Source organism: Bufo bufo, chromosome 6, assembly GCF_905171765.1.
Source record: "Bufo bufo chromosome 6, aBufBuf1.1, whole genome shotgun sequence".
Lineage (NCBI taxonomy): Eukaryota > Metazoa > Chordata > Amphibia > Anura > Bufonidae > Bufo > Bufo bufo.
In genome coordinates this window covers 108627507-108637718 of record NC_053394.1, presented here as the reverse complement: position 1 = coordinate 108637718, position 10212 = coordinate 108627507, and positions in this window count along the sequence as shown.

Sequence of the window (10212 nt, the reverse complement as noted above, 5' to 3'; positions counted from 1 at the left end):
GTAAAAAAGTTAAAAAAGTTTAAAAAAGTTAATATGTTCTGCTCTAAAGTTAATAAAGTTATTGCTTTGCGGCCTGGTTTTTTCTTTTTTGTTTTGTTTTTTTTACCTTCCAGGTGGACCATCCGATCGACCAGCTGCAGCACTGATGTGCATTCGGACAGAAGCATTGCGCTGCTGTCAGATTACACGCAAGTCGGTGTATGCGGCGCTGCAAGACGAGATTTCTCCTCTGCAGTAAAAGATATGTTTGCCAAGGCATATGAGCTGAGGAGGTGGCGGTGTTCATATACTTTGGCAAACACTTTGTATATATAAAAAAAAAAATCCCGGCAATGATTTATTCATCCACATCGATTGATGTGAATGGAGAAATCTGGTTTGCCAGGGCATACGAGCTGAAGTGGGTATGGATGTTGGGCGGAGCTCCTATGTCCTGGCAGACGCCTTTCCCCTCCTTTTTTCTTTTTTTGGCCGAGATTTTTTCATCCACATTGATCGATGCGAATGAAGAAATCTGTGCCGTTCATTTTTTTCTTTCAGCCCAGAGGCTGAACGGAAAAAAAAAATCTCATTACCCGTATGCTCAATATAAGGAGAATAGCAGAAACTCCTAATGCTGGGCATACATGTAATGATTGCGGAGACCCTCAAATGCCAGGGCAGTACAAACACCCCACAAATAACACCATTTTGGAAAGAAGACACCCCAAGGTATTCGCTGAGGGGCATATTGAGTCCATGAAAGATTGAAATTTTTGTCCCAAGTTAGCGGAAAGGGAGACTTTGTGAGAACAAAATCAAAAAAATCAATTTCCGCTAACTTGTGCCAAAATTTTTTTTTTTCAATGAACTCGCCATGCCCCTCATTGAATACCTTGGGGTGTCTTCTTTCCAAAATGGGGTCACATGTGGGGTATTTATACTGCCCTGGCATTTTAGGGGCCCCAAAGCGTGAGAAGAAGTCTGGTATCCAAATGTCTAAAAATGCCCTGCTAAAAGGAATTTGGGCCCCTTTGCCCACCTAGGCTGCAAAAAAGTGTCACACATCTGGTATCTCCGTACTCAGGAGAAGTTGAGGAATGTGTTTTGGGGTGTCTTTTTACATATACCCATGCTGGGTGAGATAAATATCTTGGTCAAATGCAAACTTTGTATAAAAAAAATGGGAAAAGTTGTCTTTGCCAAGATATTTCTCTCACGCAGCATGGGTATATGTAAAATGACACCCCAAAACACATTCCCTACCTTCTCCTGAGTACGGAGATACCAGATGTGTGACACTTTTTTGCAGCCTAGGTGGGCAAAGGGGCCCACATTCCAAAGAGCACCTTTCGGATTTCACAGGTCATTTACCTACTTACCACACATTAGGGCCCCTGTAAAATGCCAGGGCAGTATAACTACCCCACAAGTGACCCTATTTTGGAAAGAAGACACCCCAAGGTATTCCGTGAGGGGCATGGCAAGTTCCTAGAATTTTTAATTTTTAGTTACAAGTTAGTGGAAAATGATGATTTTTTTTTTTTTTTTTTTTTCATACAAAGTCTCATATTCCACTAACTTGTGACAAAAAATAAAAACTTCCATGAACTCACTATGCCCATCAGCGAATACCTTGGGGTCTCTTCTTTCCAAAATGGGGTCACTTGTGGGGTAGTTATACTGCCCTGGCATTCTAGGGGCCCAAATGTGTGGTAAGGAGTTTGAAATCAAATTCAGTAAAAAATGACCTGTGAAATCCGAAAGGTGCTCTTTGGAATGTGGGCCCCTTTGCCCACCTAGGCTGCAAAAAAGTGTCACACATCTGGTATCTCCGTACTCAGGAGAAGTTGAGGAATGTGTTTTGGGGTGTCTTTTTACATATACCCATGCTGGGTGAGATAAATATCTTGGTCAAATGCCAACTTTGTATAAAAAAATGGGAAAAGTTGTCTTTTGCCAAGATATTTCTCTCACCCAGCATGGGTATATATAAAATGACACCCCAAAACACATTCCCCACCTTCTCCTGAGTACGGAGATACCAGATGTGTGACACTTTTTTGCAGCCTAGGTGGGCAAAGGGGCCCATATTCCAAAGAGCACCTTTCGGATTTCACAGGTCAATTTTTACAGAATTTGATTTCAAACTCCTTACCACACATTTGGGCCCCTAGAATGCCAGGGCAGTATAACTACCCCACAAGTGACCCCATTTTGGAAAGAAGACACCCCAAGGTATTCCGTGAGGGGCATGGCGAGTTCCTAGAATTTTTTATTTTTTGTCACAAGTTAGTGGAAAATGATGATTTTTTTTTTTTTTTTTTTTCATACAAAGTCTCATATTCCACTAACTTGTGACAAAAAATAAAAACTTCCATGAACTCACTATGCCCATCAGCGAATACCTTGGGGTCTCTTCTTTCCAAAATGGGGTCACTTGTGGGGTAGTTATACTGCCCTGGCATTCTAGGGGCCCAAATGTGTGGTAAGGAGTTTGAAATCAAATTCTGTAAAAATTGACCTGTGAAATCCGAAAGGTGCTCTTTGGAATATGGGCCCCTTTGCCCACCTAGGCTGCAAAAAAGTGTCACACATCTGGTATCTCCGTACTCAGGAGAAGGTGGGGAATGTGTTTTGGGGTGTCATTTTATATATACCCATGCTGGGTGAGAGAAATATCTTGGCAAAAGACAACTTTTCCCATTTTTTTTATACAAAGTTGGCATTTGACCAAGATATTTATCTCACCCAGCATGGGTATATGTAAAAAGACACCCCAAAACACATTCCTCAACTTCTCCTGAGTACGGAGATACCAGATGTGTGACACTTTTTTGCAGCCTAGGTGGGCAAAGGGGCCCACATTCCAAAGAGCACCTTTCGGATTTCACAGGTCATTTTTTACTGAATTTGATTTCAAACTCCTTACCACACATTTGGGCCCCTAGAATGCCAGGGCAGTATAACTACCCCACAAGTGACCCCATTTTGGAAAGAAGACACCCCAAGGTATTCCGTGAGGGGCATGGTTAGTTCCTAGAATTTTTTATTTTTTGTCACAAGTTAGTGGAAAATGATGATTTTTTTTTTTTTTTTTTTTTTCATACAAAGTCTCATATTCCACTAACTTGTGACAAAAAATAAAAACTTCCATGAACTCACTATGCCCATCAGCGAATACCTTGGGGTCTCTTCTTTCCAAAATGGGGTCACTCGTGGGGTAGTTATACTGCCCTGGCATTCTAGGGGCCCAAATGTGTGGTAAGGAGTTTGAAATCAAATTCTGTAAAAATTGACCTGTGAAATCCGAAAGGTGCTCTTTGGAATATGGGCCCCTTTGCCCACCTAGGCTGCAAAAAAGTGTCACACATCTGGTATCTCCGTACTCAGGAGAAGTTGAGGAATGTGTTTTGGGGTGTCTTTTTACATATACCCATGCTGGGTGAGATAAATATCTTGGTCAAATGCCAACTTTGTATAAAAAAATGGGAAAAGTTGTCTTTTGCCAAGATATTTCTCTCACCCAGCATGGGTATATATAAAATGACACCCCAAAACACATTCCCCACCTTCTCCTGAGTACGGAGATACCAGATGTGTGACACTTTTTTGCAGCCTAGGTGGGCAAAGGGGCCCATATTCCAAAGAGCACCTTTCGGATTTCACAGGTCAATTTTTACAGAATTTGATTTCAAACTCCTTACCACACATTTGGGCCCCTAGAATGCCAGGGCAGTATAACTACCCCACAAGTGACCCCATTTTGGAAAGAAGAGACCCCAAGGTATTCGCTGATGGGCATAGTGAGTTCATAGAACTTTTTATTTTTTGTCACAAGTTAGTGGAATATGAGACTTTGTAAGAAAAAAAAAAAAAAAAAAAAATCATCATTTTCCGCTAACTTGTGACAAAAAATAAAAAGTTCTATGAACTCACTATGCCCATCAGTGAATACCTTAGGGTGTCTACTTTCAGAAATGGGGTCATTTGTGGGGTGTTTGTACTGTCTGGGCATTGTAGAACCTCAGGAAACATGACAGGTGCTCAGAAAGTCAGAGCTGCTTCAAAAAGCGGAAATTCACATTTTTGTACCATAGTTTGTAAACGCTATAACTTTTACCCAAACCATTTTTTTTTTACCCAAACATTTTTTTTTTATCAAAGACATGTAGAACTATAAATTTAGAGCAAAATTTCTATATGGATGTCGTTTTTTTTGCAAAATTTTACACCTGAAAGTGAAAAATGTCATTTTTTTGCAAAAAAATCGTTAAATTTCGATTAATAACAAAAAAAGTAAAAATGTCAGCAGCAAAGAAATACCACCAAATAAAAGCTCTATTAGTGAGAAGAAAAGGAGGTAAAATTCATTTGGGTGGTAAGTTGCATGACCGAGCAATAAACGGTGAAAGTAGTGTAGGTCAGAAGTGTAAAAAGTGGCCTGGTCTTTCAGGGTGTTTAAGCACTGGGGGCTGAGGTGGTTAATGGCCAGATTTCATCCTACTTCAGACTAACTTTACACAATGCAGTTGTAGTCGCTGGTCATAACTCTCTCCTAAAGGACCAGAGATAAGAAGCATCTTACACTGACAAATATGGTAAGAGTCAACCAAAGTTTTTGACTTATATATGGTTTTTAACTTACAAATAGACACTTGTTTGTGGGTATCTTATCTCCATAGTTAGGCTACTTTCACATCTGCGTTTTCAATTCCGGTTTTGAGATCTGGCAGAGGATCTTAAAACCCGAATCAAACAATTCATCCATTCTGTTTTGTTGCGTTTTGGTGATGGTTTGTGAAATGGAACAAACGGGATCTGGCATAATAATCAACGGAAGTCAATGGTGCCGGATCCGATTTTTATGTTAGTGAAAAAACAGGATCTGGCGCCCATTGACTTACTCACATCCGGTCTGTTCAGTTTTAATTTAATGCAACCGGATCTAGCCTAAACTGATGCATCCAAATGTATTAAATGGCACAGATCAGTTTAATTCTGTTTTTGAGATCCTCTGCCAGATCTCAAAACTGGAATTAACAACACAGATATATGAAAGTAGCCTTAAGCGCACCTGTCTGGTGACATATGTCCTGCTTATGATATATATTATCCTGCATTTCAAAAATTAACAAAGAGTCTGTGGCAGATTTAGTAAAGAATGAAAAGTACTGTACACTGAATAATATTGCAATCTTCTGATATTTCAAAGATAAAATACATAATATCAGTCCAGATTGTAAAACGGAAAACAGGAGAAAACACAAGCTTCACACTTTTGATAGAGGCTTCATTGACCAGAACTCGTTTCCCACAATCAGTTTATGTCTAAGACAGTCTCCTATTAAGACAGAATAATAAGTTATCAAAATGAATTTCAAGAATGTCCTTATCAATTCACCTAGCAAAGAAAAGAAAACTGGAAAAATAGAGGTGAATAAACAGTCTTATCCAACTGTGCCTGCCAGACTGTCTCGCTTTAACAAACATTGCTTGTTGCCATGCAGGGCAGGACTATGTGTGCTCACACACTGCCTGGCATAGAACCATGCCCCGAAACCCTGTATACCACAAGTTGGTTGACCTTGTGGAAGGGCAGCTATGATTCAGGGTGAAATCACAAGCTGTAGATATGAATTACGCCATTTGCATATGTTGGGGAAGTTTAGACTTGGTTAAAAAGTAACCCGGTTTCATCACATACCACATATACGCATAGTCAAGTGGAGCTATTATACATGGTATATCTAGTGTTGAGTGAACTTCTGTTTTCAAGTTCGGCGTACAAGGTTGGGGTTATCTAAGAATTCCACTGTGGATTCCGCTACCACAGACCATCATTTATGGTCCATGGTAGCGGAATCCATAACGGAATTCTTAGATAACCCCAACCTTGTGTGCCGAAGTTATACAACCATCAGGACACCCCCATCTAATTGTATAAGATGTCCTTAGCTTTGAAATTGATCCAAATGGAATATACAGTAGCCAATCAAATTGTGGAAATGATGACAGCAGTGGAAGAAGAGTGCACTGATCTTGTAGAAAGCAGTGATCTATTGTATTATTGTTAGCAAGATAAGGGCAGGTATAGCCCACCAGAGAATCCTCCAGTAGACGCAGACTATAAAGTCGCATTTATATGTCCCGTTGTTTAGGTCGATTATCTGGAATGAGCGTTCCTACAAAACGTCTGTTTATTGCATGAAATGATCTGAGCAGATGATGCTGTCTACACTGCTGCACAGGAGAAATAATTTTGTATGGGGACGAGCAAGAGCTACAGCCATCACTCGTCCTCATACTGTGGATGTGACGCTTCACCTCCATTTAATGAGCAGTCGATTGTTGGGAAGGAATACTTCTTTCTCAACAATTGGATGCCCCTTGCAGCATTTAAATGCAGCATAACAAAGTAATAGGATCCAAAGGTCAAGCAAAAGACAACCCTATTTGAAGGTGACTTTGATGCCAATCACTTAAGTTCCTTGAGTGATTTTTAAGGTCAATTATTGGGAACAAGCATTCATACAAATGCACGATTATCAGCGGCACATCTCCCTGTGTTAGTAATAAGAATAATTTATTATTAAAGCACCATTTCTTCCATGGCACTGTACATATGAAAAACAGAGAGAAAAATTGATGAAAAGAGAGTGTTGGTTAGAAGAACCTTACTTGGGGTCCCAAAGAGAGGATCTTGAGACAATAAGCATGGCGCCAAAGGGGGAACAGAGAAAATTAAGGGAATTGGTTGGGGATTGAAGTGGAGGCAGGCTGCCTGGGGTGGCTGGATGAGTAGATTAAACTACTGCATATATAGAGAGAGAGAAATGAAGGAAAAAAGACCATCCACCATAATGGCGCCAAACCTAGCATGATCCCTAGAAGAGGGGCTGTGATGTTAATGGATATAACAAATGGCCTTTAAGGGCCGGCATTGGTATAGTGAAGATCCTTCTGTCGGGATAAAATCCAATAAAATCAAGAATCAAAATAAAATCAAAGGAGTTGACTTGGGATAAAGCTCATAACACCCAAGGATGCTGCCTCCCCCGCCAGGATCGTTTTTAGTATCATAAGAAGAAAACATGGCAGTATGCAGAACTTCTGGTGCTTTCCTTATTATTTCTTAAAATTCATATCACAGGTCGGCTACATTTGTAGATGTAAAAATGAAAAAATGTGGAAAAGTTTAAGGGATATGAATACTTTTTCAAGGCACTGTAATAGACTGATGCAAAGAGCGCTCATTGACATGTTTATTGTTGATCAGGCTCGATAAGCCCATTACAACCAGGATCTTACTTACTAATGATATGTCTTGTGTGTACATTGATAACAACACAGAGTTTGATGCAATTAACCCCTACTACTCCGGGCCAGTTTTCGCTCTTCTGCCCAAGCCATTTTTTGCGAATCTGACATGTGTCACTTAATGTGGTAATAGCTTTGGAACACTTTTACTTATCCAAGCCATTCTGAGATTGTTTTCTCGTTACACATTGTACAGGGTGGGCCATTTATATGGATACACCTTAATAAAATGGGAATGGTTGGTGATATTAACTTCCTGTTTGTGGCACATTAGTATATGTGAGGGGGGAAACTTTTCAAGATGGGTGGTGACCATGGTGGCCATTTTGAAGTCGGCCATTTTGAATCCAACTTTTGTTTTTTCAATAGGAAGAGGGTCATTTGACACATCAAACTTATTGGGAATTTCACAAGAAAAACAATGGTGTGCTTGGTTTTAATGTAACTTTATTCTTTCATGAGTTATTTACAAGTTTCTGACCACTTACAAAATGTGTTCAATGTGCTGCCCATTGTGTTGGATTGTCAATGCAACCCTCTTCTCCCACTCTTCACACACTGATAGCAACACAGCAGGAGAAATGCTAGCACAGGCTTCCAGTATCCATAGTTTCAGGTGCTGCACATCTCGTATAATCTGAAGGCAATCGTCTATGCTGTGAAGATACGAGATGTGCAGCACCTGAAACTACGGATACTGGAAACCTGTGCTAGCATTTCTCCTGCGGTGTTGCTATCAGTGTGTGAAGAGTGGGAGAAGAGGGTTGCATTGACAATCCAACACAATGGGCAGCACATTGAACACATTTTATAAGTGGTCAGAAACTTGTAAATAACTCATGAAAGAATAAAGTTACGTTAAAACCAAGCACACCATTGTTTTTCGTGTAAAATTCCCAATAAGTTTGATGTGTCACATGACCCTCTTCCTATTGAAAAAACAAAAGTTGGATTCAAAATGGCCGACTTCAAAATGGCCGCCATGGTCACCACCCATCTTGAAAAGTTTCCCCCCTCACATATACTAATGTGCCACAAACAGTAAGTTAATATCACCAACCATTCCCATTTTATTAAGGTGTATCCATATAAATGGCCCACCCTGTACTTCATGATAATCATAAATTTGAGTCAATATATTTCACCTTTATTTGTGAAAAAATCCAGAATTTATCAAAAATTTTGAAAAATTCCCAGATTTTAAAATTTTCATTTCTCTACTTTTATAAAATTTACAAAACCCACTTTTTAAGGACCAGTTCAAATCTGAAGTCACTTTTTGGAGCTTACATAATAGAAACCACCCAAAAGTGACCCCATTTTAGAAACTACACCCCTCAAGGTATTCAAAACTGATTTTACAAACTTTGTTAACCCTTTAGGTGTTCCACAATTATTAATGGAAAATGGAGATTAAATTTCAGAATTGCACTTTTTTGGCAGATTTTACATTTTAATCCATATTTTCCAGTAGCAAAGCAAGGGTTAACAGCCAAACAAAACTCTATATTTATTACCCTGATTCTGCGGTTTACAGAAACACCCCACATGTGGTCGTAAACTGCTGTATGGCCACACGGCAGGGCGCAGAAGGAAAGGAACGCCATATGGTTTTTGGTAGGCAGATTTAGCTGAACTGGTTTTTAGATTCCATGTCCCATTTGAAGCCCCCCTGATGCACCCCTACAGTAGAAACTCAAAAAAGTGACCACATTTTGGAAACTACGGGATAAGGTGTTTTGTTGGTACTATTTTGGGGTACATATGATTTTTAATTGTTCTATATGTTGTGCATTTTCATTGCATACTTATGAAAATGCACAACATATATTACGTTTTTTGTGAGGCAAGGTAACCAAAAAATAGATATTTTGGCACCGTTTTTATTTTTAACAACATTCATCTGACAGGTTAGATCATGCGCTATTTTTCTAGAGCAGGTTCATACGGACGCAATTATATCAAATATGTCTACTTTCTATGTTTGTTTGTTTCAGTTTTACATAATAAAGCATTTTTGAAAACAAAAATTATGTTTTTGTATCTCCATTTTCTGAATGCCCTATTTTTATTTTTTCTCTGCCGATCGTCTTATGCAGGGGCTCGTTTTTTGCAGGAAGAGCTGATGTTTTATTGGTACCATTTTTGGGTACATATGATTTTTTTATCATTCATTATTACACTTTATGGGGCAAGGTGACCAAAAAATTTGTTGTTTTGGCACAGATTTTATTTATTTATTTTTACAGCGTTTACCTGAGAGATTAGGTCATGTGACTTTTTTATAGAGCAGATCGTTACGGATGTGGCAATACCTAATATGTCTACTTTTTCTTATTTATTTAAGTTTTACACAATAATAGCATTTTTGTAACCGAAATAATGATGTTTTAGTGTATCCATAGTCTGAGAACCATAGCTTTTGTATTTTTTTTAACCGATTGTCTTAGCTAAGGTCTCATTTTTTGCGGGATGAGGTGACGGTTTCATGGGTATTATTTTGGGGGGTATATGCCTTTTTTATCGCTTGGTGTTGCAATTTTTGTGATGTAACGTGACAAAAATTGCTTTTTCTTTACACAGTTTTTTTTTTTTACGTTGTTCACCTGACGGGTTAGGTCATGGGATATTTTTATAGAGCAGGTTGTTACGTACGCAGCAATACCTAATATGTCTACTTTTTTTTATTTATTTCACTTTAACACAATAATAGCAGTTTTTAAGCAAAAAAATATATATATTTTAGTGTCTCCATTGTTTGAGAGTGATTTTTATTTTTTATTTTTTGACCAATTATCTTAGGTAGGGTATCATTTTTTGTGGGATGAGGTGACGGTTTGATTGGTACTATTTTGGGGGGCATACACCTTTTTGACCGCTTGCTGTTGCAATTTTTGCGATGTAAGGTGACAC